Source organism: Furipterus horrens, unplaced genomic scaffold (genome assembly GCF_987537825.1).
Source record: "Furipterus horrens unplaced genomic scaffold, mFurHor1.1.pri manual_scaffold_12, whole genome shotgun sequence".
Taxonomy (NCBI): Eukaryota; Metazoa; Chordata; class Mammalia; order Chiroptera; family Furipteridae; genus Furipterus; species Furipterus horrens.
In genome coordinates this window covers 15,284,762-15,301,024 of record NW_028327182.1, presented here as the reverse complement: position 1 = coordinate 15,301,024, position 16,263 = coordinate 15,284,762, and the positions used below count along the sequence as shown (strand labels likewise).

At 33.1% G+C, this 16,263-nt stretch overlaps 1 pseudogene; it reads left to right on the top strand.

Moving 5' to 3' along the window:
- The first annotated feature begins 3,513 nt into the window (after positions 1-3,513).
- Positions 3,514-4,713, top strand: LOC149995894 (dnaJ homolog subfamily A member 1 pseudogene; annotated as a pseudogene).
- The last annotated feature ends 11,550 nt before the right edge of the window (positions 4,714-16,263 follow it).

Genomic DNA, 16,263 nt, shown 5'->3' with positions numbered 1-16,263 from the left:
TGAAACAAAAGTACAATACATCTAATAGTAAACTGGAAGCTGTACCATTCCTGAGAACCCAAAGATTACACTGATGGTGGACATTAAATAATACTTACATGCAACTTCAAAGTTTAAGTAGCCATGAAACCCACATAGGTCACAAGTAATTTTTGCCAGGGCAGAATTATAGGAAAGAAACCACGCATCAATGTGTATATATGAATTCTTACTGTTTATGTCTCCTTTACCTAAAAAAAAAAGTTAAGATCCTGTGTAAGCTCACTGTCTGCCATTGATGATTAAGTCTAGCTTACTGTTAGGGTCGCCATTTTAAGATCTTGGAATTATTTGGTGTTTTTCCTTGGATAACATATGCATCTTAAATGCTGGAAAAAGGAACAATCCAATGTATGTCTTTGCTATATTAATAAATAATCTTTAGATTCTTTTTTTAACTGGGTAATCCTAATCACAAGACAATATGACTTGACAAGAAATGATAGGAAAGGAAACTGGAAAAGAACTGTCCCTAAGTTCGTAGGTAAACACACTGAATTCTTTCATCTCTTCTGGAAGGTTTTCTCTTTTTTCCATCTATCTGCCATATGATGGGTGTGTGATTGCAACATATTTGAGGAGCTAAGTATGGAACAAATTCTATAATACTGTCCTGGGTAAAATTACTTGTCACTTATGTAGGTTCCATTGCTACTAAAATAACTGCTCCCAGATAAAACAGAACTACTATTTCAGTCTTCATTTACAAGAAACTGACAATATACAAAGTTAATAATGAATTCAGTATACTTATGAACTCATCATCCAAAATCAATTCATTAAATAAAATTATCAGTCACAATAATTACGTGGAGAAGTATACGCAGAAATCAAGAAGTTCCTAAATATACCAGAGTTTGAGCATTTTCCTAATATGTATGCACAAAATGGAACACTCTATCTTACCTATGATTAGTGAGAGTTTTTTTTCCCTTTTCTTACCCTCCTGCAGTTATAATTGCAGTTAGTGTTCTGATGTATTTAACTCCTGCTTCAAGATTTTGATAGTCTAGGAAAATATGAAATCTCTCTTACATAAAGTACCTCTATGATTGAATGGGAATATTTCCAAATATGGAGATGCTAAGAAGGGAACCTAGAAATTAAACTCTGCCTCCTTCCTTAGTATAGCAATACAATCTCTCATTTCTCCCTCATCGCTCTGTTCTTCTTTTCCTTCCTTTTCCTCACCCTCTTTTCTTTCTCTTCCTCCCCCTTCCTCTCCTCTTCCTCTTCTTCCTCTTCTTTTTCCTACTCCCTGTCTGCTTCTTCCTCTCATTCCTCTTCTTTATCTTCCACTTTGCTTTTTCTAAGGCAATATAGATCAACATTTCTAAACGTTAGCATTAATAAAATTTTGGACTGTGTAATTCCTTGTTGTGGGAGCTGACCTATATATTGTAAAATATCTAGCAGCACTTTTGTCTTCAATTCACTAGATTCCAGGAGCAAATCTCCTGTTGTGACAATCAAAAATATATTTAGATAATACCACTGATAAAGAGGACTAATTAGCCTTGGCTCTAATGAAGTACAATATTTTGCACTTTTATAGGTAATTTATTGTTTTTAAGATGCTAATTAATTGGTAAAGGCAAACCCACATACTAGAATCCTTTTCTTACAAGTTGTTAGGTCATATGAAAACAGTATGAAAGATATATAATAAGTAATGTTTAAAAAGCACAGAAATTGAAAATTACTTAATCCAGTCAGATAACTGAATAGCAGCAGTTCAGCCTTTGTGGAGCTGCCACTTAAACATTTTTAGTTGTATGTATGACCAATATTCAAACTAATTAATATGTCAAAATAGAAAGTTATTTCTTTCCACACCCTTTCTTCTTCATGTGTCCATGAGAAAATGTCATTATTTCTAAACATTTTTTTATATTATAATCATTTATTAAATTAGTTTGCTTTTGGTTTGCAGATACATTGTTTTGGTTTGTTTGTTTCTTCTAAGAAGTTCATAATATTTGTGTTCAATATTTGGTTTATATTAACTACCTCACTGTCTTTATTATTGCATTACTCAGTTTTCTGGAACACAGACAGAAGCCAAAGTGATATTATTGACATAAAATAGACAGAGATGAGTATAGAAAGATGACCATTAACAATCTACATAATGTTCCAGGGAGAAAAAGGAGGTTTTCAGGACATAGAATCGAGGCAGTGGGTAACAGTGACATGAAAGGTCATTCATACTTTAAGTATGAAAAATTATGCAATATTCCAATAGTTTGTACTAAAATTCAAGAAAGAATACTTTCCCCAAGTACAAAATGAAAAATTTTCAGTCATGATTGTATTAAGTCTAAATGGTATCCTCTCTCTATAAAATTTTTAAAAAGTTAAATTCTTCATCTTTTCTAAGATAATAATTGAGTCATTTATGAGATCATAATAGCTACAATGTTTCTAATCCTTTCTGTTCCCCAATTATGATAAAAACTGACAAGACAAAGTCCTTACTAAATTTACAGTTAAAATTGGAGTTGACCTAACTGTAAAACAAACAAATACCTAGACAACAGCACAATTTCTAGTGATAACAACATAGCTGGAAGGAAAGTTTGTGAGGGACAGAATAAAACTCTGCTAACACCAGTGAATTGAGCGGGTTACATACAGACCATTAAGGAAGGGAAAAAATAAATCTTTTTGGTGATGCTGTTCTGTAGCACAGAAAAGCATATAACAGCAGAAAGCCAGAACAGTAAACCTAGAGAAAAAGATCTATTGAAAGATATATAAGAAGACTACCCTAAAGGATTGAAGAAATAACTTTCTTTGAACTAGATTTATTGTTCAGAGCAGAACAGAATATAGAGAATGTGTGATTCACATCCTCAAAAAGATTAAAAGAAATTGTTTCTCCTGAGAAAGTAAAGCGAGCCTTCACAAGAAAGGACACATCTATAATAGAAACTATTAAACATTGTTTAAAAGTAGAATTGCCAGATTCAAAGTTGAGATACATGCTCATTACAAAAGAATACCATAAATCGTATTAAGCAGAAACATAAAACTGAAAAGAAACACAAACACAACCACAAATAAATGCAGAGTGGCACACACACTACCTGTTCAGTAACACACATGCATGTATACAACACAAGCACACATACACAAACACACACATACACAAACTCACACAAATAAAAATGCACATATGTATACAAACATACTAGATGCATATTCAAACATTACATATTCGTATGTATGTACATGCACATAAAAACAAAATCCACACATACCACATGTACATACACATATATGTATAGCACACACATGTATATATATACAAACAAAACAAACTCGTATACACAGCCAAATGACACACAACCACACAAGATCACACGATACACACATAGGGAACTTTCCAGAACACTCTGCGAGAAGCGGAGGAGCGGCAGCTTTTGGTGGTGCGCGCATTAACGCGAGCTTTCCCGCTCTTCCACACCTGCCTCGGCCAGCTCACCGGCTGTAAAAAATGGTGAAAGAAACCACTTACTATGATGTTTTGGGGGTCAAACCCAATGCCACCCAAGAAGAATTGAAAAGGGCCTACAGGAAGCTGGCCTTGAAGTACCACCCTGATAAGAATCCAAATGAAGGAGAGAAGTTTAAACAGATTTCTCAAGCTTATGAAGTGCTCTCTGATGCAAAGAAAAGGGACTTATATGATAAAGGAGGAGAACAGGCAATTAAAGAAGATGGAGCAGGTGGTGGTTTTGGCTCCCCCATGGACATCTTTGATATGTTTTTTGGAGGAGGAGGAAGGATGCAGAGGGAAGGGAGAGGTAAAATGTTGTGCATCAGCTCTCGGTAACCTTAGAAGATTTATATAATGGTGCCACAAGAAAACTAGCTCTGTAAAAGAATGTGATTTGTGACAAATGTGAAGGCCGAAGTGGTAAAAAAGGAGCAGTAGAGTGCTGTCCCAGATGCCGAGGCGCTGGGATGCAAATAAGAATTCATCAGATGGGACCTGGAACGGTTCAGCAAACTCAGTCTGTGTGCATGAGTGTCAGGGCACCAGGAGCACATCAGTCCTAAAGATATATGTAAAAGCTGCAACGGAAGGAAGATGGTTCGAGAGAAGAAGACTCTAGAAGTTCATATTGACAAAAGCATGAAAGATGGCCAGAAGATAACATTCCATGGTGAAGGAGACCAAGAACCAGGACTAGAGCCAGGAGATATTATCGTTGTTTTAGATCAGAAGGACCATGCGGAGAAGACCTTTTCATGTGTATGGACATACAGCTGGTTGAAGCATTGTGTGGCTTTCAAAAGCCAATAGCTACTTTTGACAACCGAACAATAGTCATCACTTCTCATCCAGGTCAAATTGTCAAGCATGGGGATATCAAGTGTGTGCTAAATGAAGGCATGCTAGTTTATCGTAGGCCATATGAAAAGGGTCGCCTAATCATCGAATTTAAGGTAAACTTTCCTGAGAATGGCTTTCTCTCTCTTGATAAACTCTCTTTGCTGGAAAAGCTCCTACCTGAAAGGAAGGAAGTAGAAGAGACTGATGAAATAGACCAGGTAGAACTGGGGGACTTTGATCCAAATCAAGAAAGATGGCGCCATTACAATGGAGAAGCATATGAGGATGATGAACATCATCCTAGGGGTGGTGTTCAGTGTCAGACCTCTTAATGGAGCCAGTGAATAACACTCACTGCTGGCATTTTATATACAGTAGTGAATAATTGAAGGACTATAATCATAATATGCTTACTACTTGCTATTGTTTTTGCTTTAATATTCTACTATAGTAATGTTTTAAGTTAAATGAAGAATAAACTCAAAATATAAAAGCTATAAAAAATACACACATAAAGTGAGATGATGAAATAAATATTTATAAAGGTCTTCAGGAAAAAAAGTACTGCATTATTGTATATATGTTTATATAAAATATATATTATACATAAATACCAGGAAAATAATCCCAAGGACAAATTTGATAGTAATTAATAATTATCTCCAATCATAATGTTTTAAAATTGAAAATAGAATGATAATTACATAATTAGATTTATAAAAATAACTCCCTGGGAGTATCCCAAATTTTTCTCGCTACCACTTAGAGGAAAGAACATCAAATGAACTGATTTTAAAACTGTCCAAGTTTAGCAATTTTAAAAATTAAAGAGGTTTCAGTAAAGGAGCAGTTAGCCTTTTAATGTATTCAAATTATTTGATCTTGTAATCCTTTTTGTCTGAGACCTAAAATCATTTTTCTGGAGTGTTTCCTGAGAAAATGTACTCCTTGAAATGACATACCAAGCCATACATCAGACTATTTTCCTAGTTACTCATCCTTGACCACAGTTTTATGTAATCTATGCTTTCTGAAAAGGCAGGATGTAATAAAATTTCAATTGCTGTCTGATAATACAGCATGGAAACCAAATCTCTTAACCTAGTATTTATTCAAGTATATTTTGATTCTGTTAGTGCGAACCATGTGTTTTCCTGAACTAAATGCTCAGTCATCAGCCTATCAGAAAGGACTTTTTTTTTTTTTTTTCATCAGGTATTGGAGGTGCTACAAAGCAGTACATTCTGACACAGTGCACAATTTCCAAGCTTTCCCTGTACCGATTCTTTTGAAATCATGGAGAGGAGGGTATATAATGGGAATGCGTGAGAGGACTGAGTGGGGAAAGATATGTGTCTGAGCAGGAAGAGAGGAAGGAGTGCTGTCACAAGTCATTACCACACCTTGAGACTTATTTCCTGTTGTATTTTTACAGCTATAAACACCTTTCTCCAGGTAACTTTTGTTGGCACACATGTGAGAGAGTTTCTCAGCTCTGTGTTCTGTGTGTATTGCATTTTGTATCTGATGTTTCCATATTTATTCTTTCTGAGTATTTTTCCTGACATTACTCCCATACATTTTGAATTTCTCTTTTATTCAGTTAGATCATGTGTGATCTAACTTTACCTGTGGAAATTCTTGGAAGAAACGAGTCCTCTAGAGAGGTGTGTGTTTGGTTCACCATATACCTGGCTTACTAACAACCAGGAATGTTTTAAAAATGTCCCCCAGCCTCAAGGATCTTGGACCTGAAGTTATTTTATATCAGAGTAGTAAACTCACATGTGATTTGTGGTTGTCAATTTTCTAAGTTTTGTTTTATTTGGTTTTCCCTTACTTTCCACCTACTCATTGTTTGAGACAGCTGATTTCTTGGGGTATATCCCTGTGGATTCAGTTTTATTCTAGTTTACATTTTAATTAGAGTTTAGATTTGAGGTTTTGAAGGTTTATTTTTTTTCATATTCTTTCATTATGTCCACATGGGAATGACCTGGCTTCCAGCAAATAAAAAAAGATTACTCAAGTTTTCAGAGACATAGTCTTTTAAAAATTATTTCTTTTTAACCTACAATAATTTTGCTACTCTCTCCCTTTCTATATTTCTATACCTACATTTTTATGTATTCACTGTATTGTATTATTTTTCCACTACTGAAATATTAGAAATTATCAAGGTTCCACTCTATCTTTAATTACTACTATTATTTTTTGTTATTGCTATTTTTAGCATATTTTTATTTTATCCTTATTCTCTTTGTCAGTAGTTCTCAACCAGAGGCAAATAAGTAAGGACCATTTTAATATTTATTATAATGTACATTCCAGAATACGATTCTAGAAATTCTCATTTAATTGATTTGGTGTATGGCTCACGTATTCCTATTTTCATTAAATTACACAGATGTATATAATACTGATTCAGAATTCTTAGTATAAACAATATTAACTCACAGTTTAAATACCGTCTCTGACTATTTATTCTAAAATGTAAATCTCTAATTCATCTTATTTTATTGAACCCCCAAAGCCAACTGGATGTCTCATGAGACCCTCAAATAAAATATTACTTAATAAAATCCATAAACATCCTTCTCCTACACACTCACATTCACACACATGCACACAAACCCCAAACCTAAACTTTTGGTGTCTTCCATTCCTTAATGGTCGAACAAGGCTAATTGGTTAACCAGTTTCCATTATAAGGCTAAGAACCATGTCTCAGACATTGAAATATCATAGGCAGTGCCACAGATAGTAAGTTAAAGAGTTCCAATGCACTTTCAAAGTCTACAAACTTCAAGAATAGGCTTTCCTTCCCAAGCTCAAGCCAATTTGTGAAGTGATTTAAAAGTGGTGCTTTAATTAATTATTTTTTTCCATTCAGATTTTTTTGATTGTGGTATAATTGTCCATTTGTTTTAAAAGTTAAAGAATCAACCAGCTTCAACAGACTAATTTCCCTGACTATATATAGGATAAGGGGTACATTTGAAGCTTCACCTAGTGTCCAAATAATCTATTGAATAAATTAACTGCTTCCCTCTTGAGCTTATTAATGTATACACCAGTATTTATTATGACTCAAACCAAAATATTCAGAGAGAGATTATGATGATGGTAGATAAATAGATAGAGAGAGAGATGATCAATAGATGAGAGCAGATGAACTGGCAGCAAAGTATTAAATACTGATATGCTAATACCAATCTATAGATCTCCTTTCCAGTCAGTGACAACTATCTTGTTAGTCATTAATTTAACTGTTTTTGGAAGGACCTCATCCAAATAACTAGTTATTCAGTGATTCTGTTGCTGAAAGTGTTTGATGCTTATTAAAGAGAAAAGAAATCATAGTGAATATATGACCTGTATGCTGGTGTGGTGGTGAGTTAATAGAAGCATGTTGTTCTTATATTTTTCTACAGTAGACAGACAGCATGAGTGGGAGATATGAAATACATAAATAAATATGATAACTTCAAAAGCAATTATAGAAAACTATGGGGGATTTAACTAATGAGTCTTTAATTAGTAAACCATAATATTTTAATTAAAGTTCTAATATGAAAATATGGTTGGTTATGCACAGGGGTCCTCCAATGTTTTTGCTATTATAATTTAATTAACTGGTCTAAAGTAACATTTAAAATTCCTTTAGCAAATTAGCTTAATAATTGGAAGGAAACTAATGTCATCAATGGGATCATGAGTTACATAAAATAACTACAAAGATGCCAATGTAAAATTTTATTACACTTGAAATATATCCTGCTACTTTGCAATAAATACCGGGTACTATTTTGAAAAGGAAAGTTATGTGGTTAGTTGAGTGAAACATAACAATTTCACAGTATTTTTACCTTATTTCTATATATACAGGTATCCTCTCTATCCCGTCTACTTATTTTCATAGAAAAATTTTATGTTACTACTATCCATTTTGATAGATAATTTGGAGAGCTCAGATTTGGAAAAAGCAGAAAAATATTTTGTTTGCATATTCACTAACTTAAAATCATTCTTAGTATACTTTTCATTTATTGAAATAGCTATGGAGCACATACAAATCTAATTACGTAAATAAACAATAATAAAGCTAATAATTTTGCATTCATTAAAAGTTGACTATATATATGATTTTTTATGCATGTAGTAGAGATCTAGGACCTGGATTTAGTGGGGAGTGGGTGCAAAGAAGTTGATGTGAGCAGAAGACAGAAGAAGTTAATTCAAACCACCCGAATCTTAATATGTCAGAACATCTTCTCATCTATAATAAAGACACGCGCCAAAAAAGTCAAATCTTCATCATGTCTTTTTTTCCCCTTGATAAACCATTTGGGACTATCATAAACATAAATTATTGGAGCAGTAGGACATAATTAAACATAATTCTGTTAAACACAATTCTAGTTTGTTCCCATGCTTTAAACACGGAGCATGAAATAACAATCAGGTTTAGCAAGTTAAAAGAAATAGTGCTTTATGCAAAAGGTGTTCATTTTAAAAAGTTGCTTAGAAAATGCTTGTTTTACTTTTAATAGCTATTAATCACTTAAATAACATGTTTTATAACTCAAACTCATTTCAAAATCCATTCAAAGGGGAAAACTAAAAACCAACGGAAAGTATACCTTGCAATATTTTGTTTCCGATGAGTTTTGTTTCTCCATATCTGGAGAGGTACAGATTAAAGCTGACAACCAATGCATATTAAAGTGGATTGCTAACTGAAATCTAAAGAATATATAATGAATTTTGACTGTTAGTGGCTTCAAATCCTCTTTTGAACAGAGTTTAAAAGACTAAAAGAGAGTGTCTGCAGGAAAAATCACTAAGAATTAACCCATACAAGGACAGAGAAATTGGCTAATAAGAAATGTGTGTGTGTGCATGCATATGTGTGTGTGTGCAACATTTTGAATTTATACTTCATTTTTCATACTCAGTCCTTCCTGAGTGGAAATGCATGGCATAAAAGTAGAAACTATCCAGTAACAATTCACAAAGGTGTGCACTGTTTCAGGTGCACAATAGCCCTCCTTATGTGAGGGAGATGTATTCTAAAACCCCCAGGTTATACCCGAAACCCCAACATACCAAACCTCACATATACTGTTTTTTTTCCTTTTCATTGCATACCCACAATAAAATAAATTTACAATTAGTTGAAGTAAGAAAGTAACAACTAATAATAAAACGGAACAATTAAAACTCCCCTTGTAATGCTTAGCTCCTCTCTGCTTCCATCCATATCCTCTGTTTTACTCTGACTATATTCCACAGTGTCTCCTTAATTAGAGGGATATCTGTTTGTGTAACTTAAGTGCTTCTTCAGTAACCCCATATAGTCTTATCTTCATCTCCAATGTATTTATTAAGACTTTATCTTGGATATAAATTCAGCTATCACCCCCCCCCCAAATGCTGCTATATAAACATCTTACAAATACTTCTTTTAAGTTAACACTAATGTCAGTGTTATTACTTCTGTTTCAGAGATACGGCATAGAAGATTCAGGAAACTAAATTTATACAGATGTGTTAAACTGGAAAGGGAAACATTTGAGATGACTGATCTCATATGTAATTTAGCAGAATAAGGATATCTAGGTGTCACTGTGTATTCAATTGAGTTTAGAAACTATGTTTTGTTTTTAGAGAAACTTATTTTCATAAATTTGTGATATTGTTACAATTGTTGGAAAGCAGCCTTGGTTTAGGTGTAGAAAGAAAATGGCTGGCCTGAGCCAGTATTGGAGTTTTGCAGGCATGTAAACCAGATACAGTGATATAGGGAGTCGATGAACACTTGGTCAAAAGAATAAAGCAAGTGATACTGTTCTACATCAAAGACTGGGGAAGAAAATTAGAGACAGTGTTATGGGAACACAGGGATGTAACAGAGAGGGCTGTAGAAGGACATTAGATGGCTTGATATGATCAAGTAATGAAACAATAGAAAGTTTTGCTTAATGACCAAAGAGGTTTAATGTAATATTGCATAAATGTATGTTATCTCTCATGAGAAGGTCTAAACTACCATCATAGGTTATGTTTATTGATATACTCTATAAGTTTAAGAAAATTGAAGAGGAGATCAAGGAACTGATCTTCTTATTTTGTATTATATTTAATGTGGATAAAATCAAACTTCCTAATTTACTCGGGGATCCTCATGCCACTGCGGTTAAAATATTCTAGAATTAAACAATTGTAGAAGTTATTGCAAGCATCTTAAGTAAACTTTTACTTTTTTCATCTGACAATAATTTATCTTTACCTTAGTTGTCATTTAGGGTACTTGTCTCCAGGGTGAAATCTCAGATAAAGATGTTTACTTGGGGACATCACCAAGTAACAAAATATGTAGTGAACAGTCACAGTATGCCTAGAGGTCCAAAACAGGGATAAAAAGGGACATTTCTACAATAAGAAAGGTGATGGTACCCATGGTCTAGAATATCCATTATTAGGAGTTTCAAAGTCCATTTCCAGTACTTAGCACTTAATACCTGCAGAAATAAGAAAGGTTACCATTTACGTTTCTGAAAGCTGGAATGACACGCCATTCTACTCTTCACATGGGTAAGTCCATTGTTTAAACCAGGAAATGTACCCTGGTTCTTATTTCAAAGTATTATAAAAAAAGGAAAAATTTTCCTTAGATTCTTTTTCTTTTCCAATATTTGTAATCTTAGTTCTCAGTTGTCCCTTTGTCCCCCACCGTTGGGGTGCCAGTTGATGCAATGTAAGCTACAGTCAATTACAGACTCCCCTGTTGCCTGTGTTAGAGGTCCAATATTTACATGATGTCATATAATCTTAAGCAGCTAAATTCCAGTTCTTCAGGCATGATTAAGTCAATTATCTGTCATAGTAGCCAAGTTAAGGGACCTCATCATCAAAGTCCAGTAAGCAAGACTTAATTTACTAACAGTAAGAATTTTAAAAAGGTGTCTAGTGATGCATTTTTATTTTACTAATGGACTCAGATTTTTTAAGCCTTCCTGCATTCTTACCTTCTTGGTGGTATCCTACCATACTGCTTATGGGTTTAGCCTTATGATGTTCTTTGGCAGGATGAGAGTAACAAATTTAATGTAAGCAGAGGCCTGTGAAAACTGGTTTTATGTATCTGATGTAGCAACAAGTCACTGAAAAAAATGGATCCAAAGTTCTGATCTTAATGTACCTTACCCCATCACCTGCAAAACTTGAATCTATGCTCATCTCTGCTATTGTTGTTTGAAGAACTAGCACATTTTAGTTTTCTTACTACCCTTATATTTTATATAAAAACACTGATAATTCATAGGTTATTTTGGGAGACTAAATAACAAAGCATGTTAGTATTAAAATAATATATCAATATGCAAATAATTATTAGTTAATTATCTAGTATATATCTACAAACGTAACAGTCTATATAACTCAATTTAAAACATCATTACAAACTGTTTAAAGAATATCTCATCTATCTCTAGACCACTCAAAAGAGTTATAAAGGAAGGAGAAAAGCATTACATTCTCAAATGCCTAGAATCTAGTATATATAAGTGTGTTGATCTTATCATACTTAAATTCAATATAAATAGGATATTAATCATGATAGGGGAGTAGTGCATGTTATTTAATAAAATTAACTTTAAATGTTGTAACGGAAAGTAGCATATACTCTAGTTTGTATATGAAAGAGTAGTGAATTAGCAAAGATAAATGAAAAAGTTACATTTCAGAGCATGAGATAATTTTTTAAAAGTAATAAACAATAAAATATGCCTCTGAAGAATGATAGAAGTTGAGTAAAATAATTCTTTATATGACATTCTGAATTTTGAAAACATGTTTGAAGACAGATATGGTTTTTAATAAATCTTTGCTAAAGTACATATTCTAGAGGAGGAGCTTATCTAAGTTAACCCATTTTATTAAATTTGATGACACAAACTGCTATCAATAGAAAATAAATCAAAGAAAGTATGATGTGAAGTAAATCTAAAATCCTGTGGAGCACAAAATTAACTGAGTGTGTTATTGAACCAGTAGTTTTAATGCAAATATTAATCATTCAAATATGAGAAAATCACTGCTGTTCCCAGGGAGCAAGTCATCAATATAACCTACACCTATTAGAAAACTGTCTACCACATCATTTGAAGAGCATAAATGACAAATCCATCTCATGTTCTTGTATATTTTAAATCATAGTCCCTGATTTAGTATTTTCATTTGGATTGCCTCTAACTCATTGGTCTTTGATAGAATTGTGTTTTGTTTTTTATCTTTACTTTTTTCAACATTTATACACTGGATTCTAAAGCAATGTTAAATAAACACAGTGAAGTTCACAAAGTTTTCATATGTGTGTGTGTATGTATATATATGGATTATTTCAAACCTAAAGAAAACTTGCAATTTTTTTCTCCTTACTAGAGTAACCAGCTATTAAACTGTGATACTTTCTTGATTACTTGGTTTCTCTCTATATATAGGCATGCACTTTGGAACTATGTAAATATTCTTCTCATTACTCTTCAGCCCACAAGTGTTAATTAACCTTTGTAATTAATTACTGTATAAATAAATTACTACTCTGGTTTCAAAGAAAAAGGTATTTTTAATGTCATTCTTTCTTAATCCTCTAATAGTTGATATTCTACTCTGTGGAAGCTGTTCTTTCTCTCTTATGTATGTATTCATCTATCATATATTTTTATTTATTCATATCTGTATGTATATATCTATCATCTATTTTTTATTTATTCATATTGGGATGAACTCAGGGTCTTTTTTGCTTGTTTGTTTGTTTGTTTTAATCATTTGGTTATAATCCTGAACTGCCAATATTTGTTTTCATGTTCATTTCCCCCTAGCTTTGTCTAGGTGGATTCCTTCAGTCTTCCTCATGTACCATTTTGACAGTGTCTCATAATTTTTTGCAAACTCCCTTACTTTCTGGCACAACAGAATGTTACATCTGAGGCACAAACTTTCTCTGCCTGAGATCTAAACTCATCAGCCATCTCTCAAAGGTACACATCTTGGTTATTTTTATTAAGGAAGCTTATTTAGGAATCAAACTCATGGTCTTGGTGGTCTCATTACTATTGATACCACTGGAAGACACTGTTTCTGAGCACTTTCAGCAGCATTATAAAATAGACATGCATATGTTTTACAAAAATGCACATACATGTTTATATATGCGTTTGTATTAAAATGAATTTATACTGAAACTCTAATTTCCAATACAACACCACAGCTTCTGTCTAACCTTTGCTTATTCCACTCTTGTGCTACTCTTTTCCCACAGTGAAAACACTGCTGCAGCATCGTTCTGCAACACGTAGAGAGCTTTCTTCATGTTAAACTAATACCACTGTGAAAACTAATTACTTAGTCCTGCTAAGTACCATTTTAATTATTTTTATAGTTTTTTTTTTTAATGTTGCACTCTTTTTAATGAGTTTTAGTCCAGAATACAAAACAAGGTGTTAGCTGTGGCCTCAATGTTAGTACAGTTGTAAACAGTCCTTTTCCTTCCCCTATATAGTTATTATTGTAGTTATTATTTTGAATAGTCATAAAAGTAAATGATTGTCTTTTCCCACACCACTGCAGATGTTCTTTAGTTTCAGTCCAGTGTCTATGACTAAGCCAGAAAAAGAGTTGTAAAGTAAGTAAAATCAAGTTATTGAACACATTACAGTTATCTGGAAAATACAGATGCATTTCTCAAATATAACTGTGATGAAAAGAAGCCAAGCACAAAGAGCACACACTGTATGATTTCATGTATATAAAGCATAAAAACAAGTAAATCTAATCTGCGGGCATGAAATGAGGAGAGGCACTACCTTTGGTGACAGGCATGGAGCACTGAGTCTCTGAATAATGTTCTGGGTCGTGACCAGAGTGCAGGCTACGCCCACTGGAGAACATTTATTAAGCAATTTATGAATTATATACTTTTGTGTATAAAAGAAGACATTTAATAAAACATTTTAAAGACAAAATATATCTGTTTTGGTTTATTGTTATTCCTATATTTAGAATTTAAGGACATTCATAATTGTAAAGGCAGTAAAAAAATTTGACACATGTAAAATTAAAAAAGAAAATATGTAGACTATATAAAGGTAATGCTCTTGACAACCTTAAGTTGTACTCAAATGTTTTATATTTTTTCATAAATGTGAACAAATTAGGGACTATTTTTAGATTCATGACTCTAAATGTTTGTATTAATTAGGATAGTTAACATTTACTTCCTTAAGAGACAGATGCTAAGATTTCAGTGGCTTAACAAAATCAAGTACATTTCTCATTAGAGCAAACTGGTTTAGACAGTGGTCTTACAAACCATCTTTACTCTATGCACTAATGGTTCTTTGAGAGGATTTCACAGTTATGGGTCCACCATCTCATGGCCACTACAGACGCTGCAGGTGAAAGATGATCCATACCAGACATGCTGGTTTCATCTGCCTCAGCCCGGAAGTGTCACACTCGCCATCCTTTAACCATATGAACCTGGGTGACTTCAAACTAACTGCGAGGGATGTTGGGAAATGTAAAGGGACCCTGAAAATATTTGAAGAGCACCTAGTGGCTCTGATATGGCTATCTGGGACTAAATATGTCTTGGCTCCCACTTTCCCACACACTATCCTTTCCAGAAACAAAGTCTGCAGGCACTTTGTCCAAGTAATTTTTTACATAGTAATAGTAACCAAACAGTTGATATTTGAGTTTGATTGTAAGAGAATACAGAAATATTAGAAAGCCTTAAAATATTAGTGAAGCCAATTCTCGATTCAAAATTAGCCTCTAAACAAAGAATGATTATACCTGTAACCCTCTTCCATTTTGTTTTTATCCTAAATTATGTCAATTGTATCTCTCTTAATTAAAAAAAAGGGGGGAGTTTGAATGAGAATATTCAAAGCCCTGAGATATTTACCTGATGTTCTCAAAAGCCCAATTAGTACTGGGAGCTACCTTTTATTACTAAATCAATGAAGGTATAATTTACACTGATCTCATGGTGGTAGTGACCTATAGTTTGTCGGTACATTACCAGAACTTGTATCTTGATATATCTCTTTTTGAATATAGTTCTATGTTTCTTAAGAATTGTTGCAAAATTGCATATAAAATAAAGTGTTGGAATATTATAAATTTTATGAACCAAGTGATTCACCTGCCAAAATGATTGGAGCTTAGAGAAAAGGGAGCAGGTGTACCTCACCAGTATCTATGATATTACCTCTACTGATATGTTTTGATTAGAATTCAAACAACTCTAAAAATATTATGTGTAATTTTGGTTATGAGATATTTTTATGGTCCAGGTGAATTTATGTATAGGTCTAGGACTTGATATGCTTCTTCAATTTGATGATTCATATATATTTTTAGGTCTATTACCTTTTTAAATGGCTTCACATTCATTTTATAAATTTATCCCTTTTTGAATTTCTATTAGATGTGTGTTTGATCTTCTCTCTCTTTCCTATACTTATCTCAACTTCCTTTGGCTGGTTCCTAAAGATCTAATATTAACTTCATGAACTCCTTCCACAAGTTTTCTTATGGAAAACATTACATTTTCTTAATTCATGGTCATATCCTGTATTAATGAGCATTTAGATCTTATGAAGTACCTTTAAAATGGTATTATGAGATCATAGTGGTGATATTTGATAAGCTTTCCTGCTATTCAAAAATGTCCATTTTTAGAAAGAATTTTTAAGGTATATTTTAAATGCTTCACTCATTTAAACTTCTGATCCATCTTTCGCCTCAAAACAGGTATGTATATCATATATACATAAAGCAACATAAAAAATTAAAATACTGATTTTTTT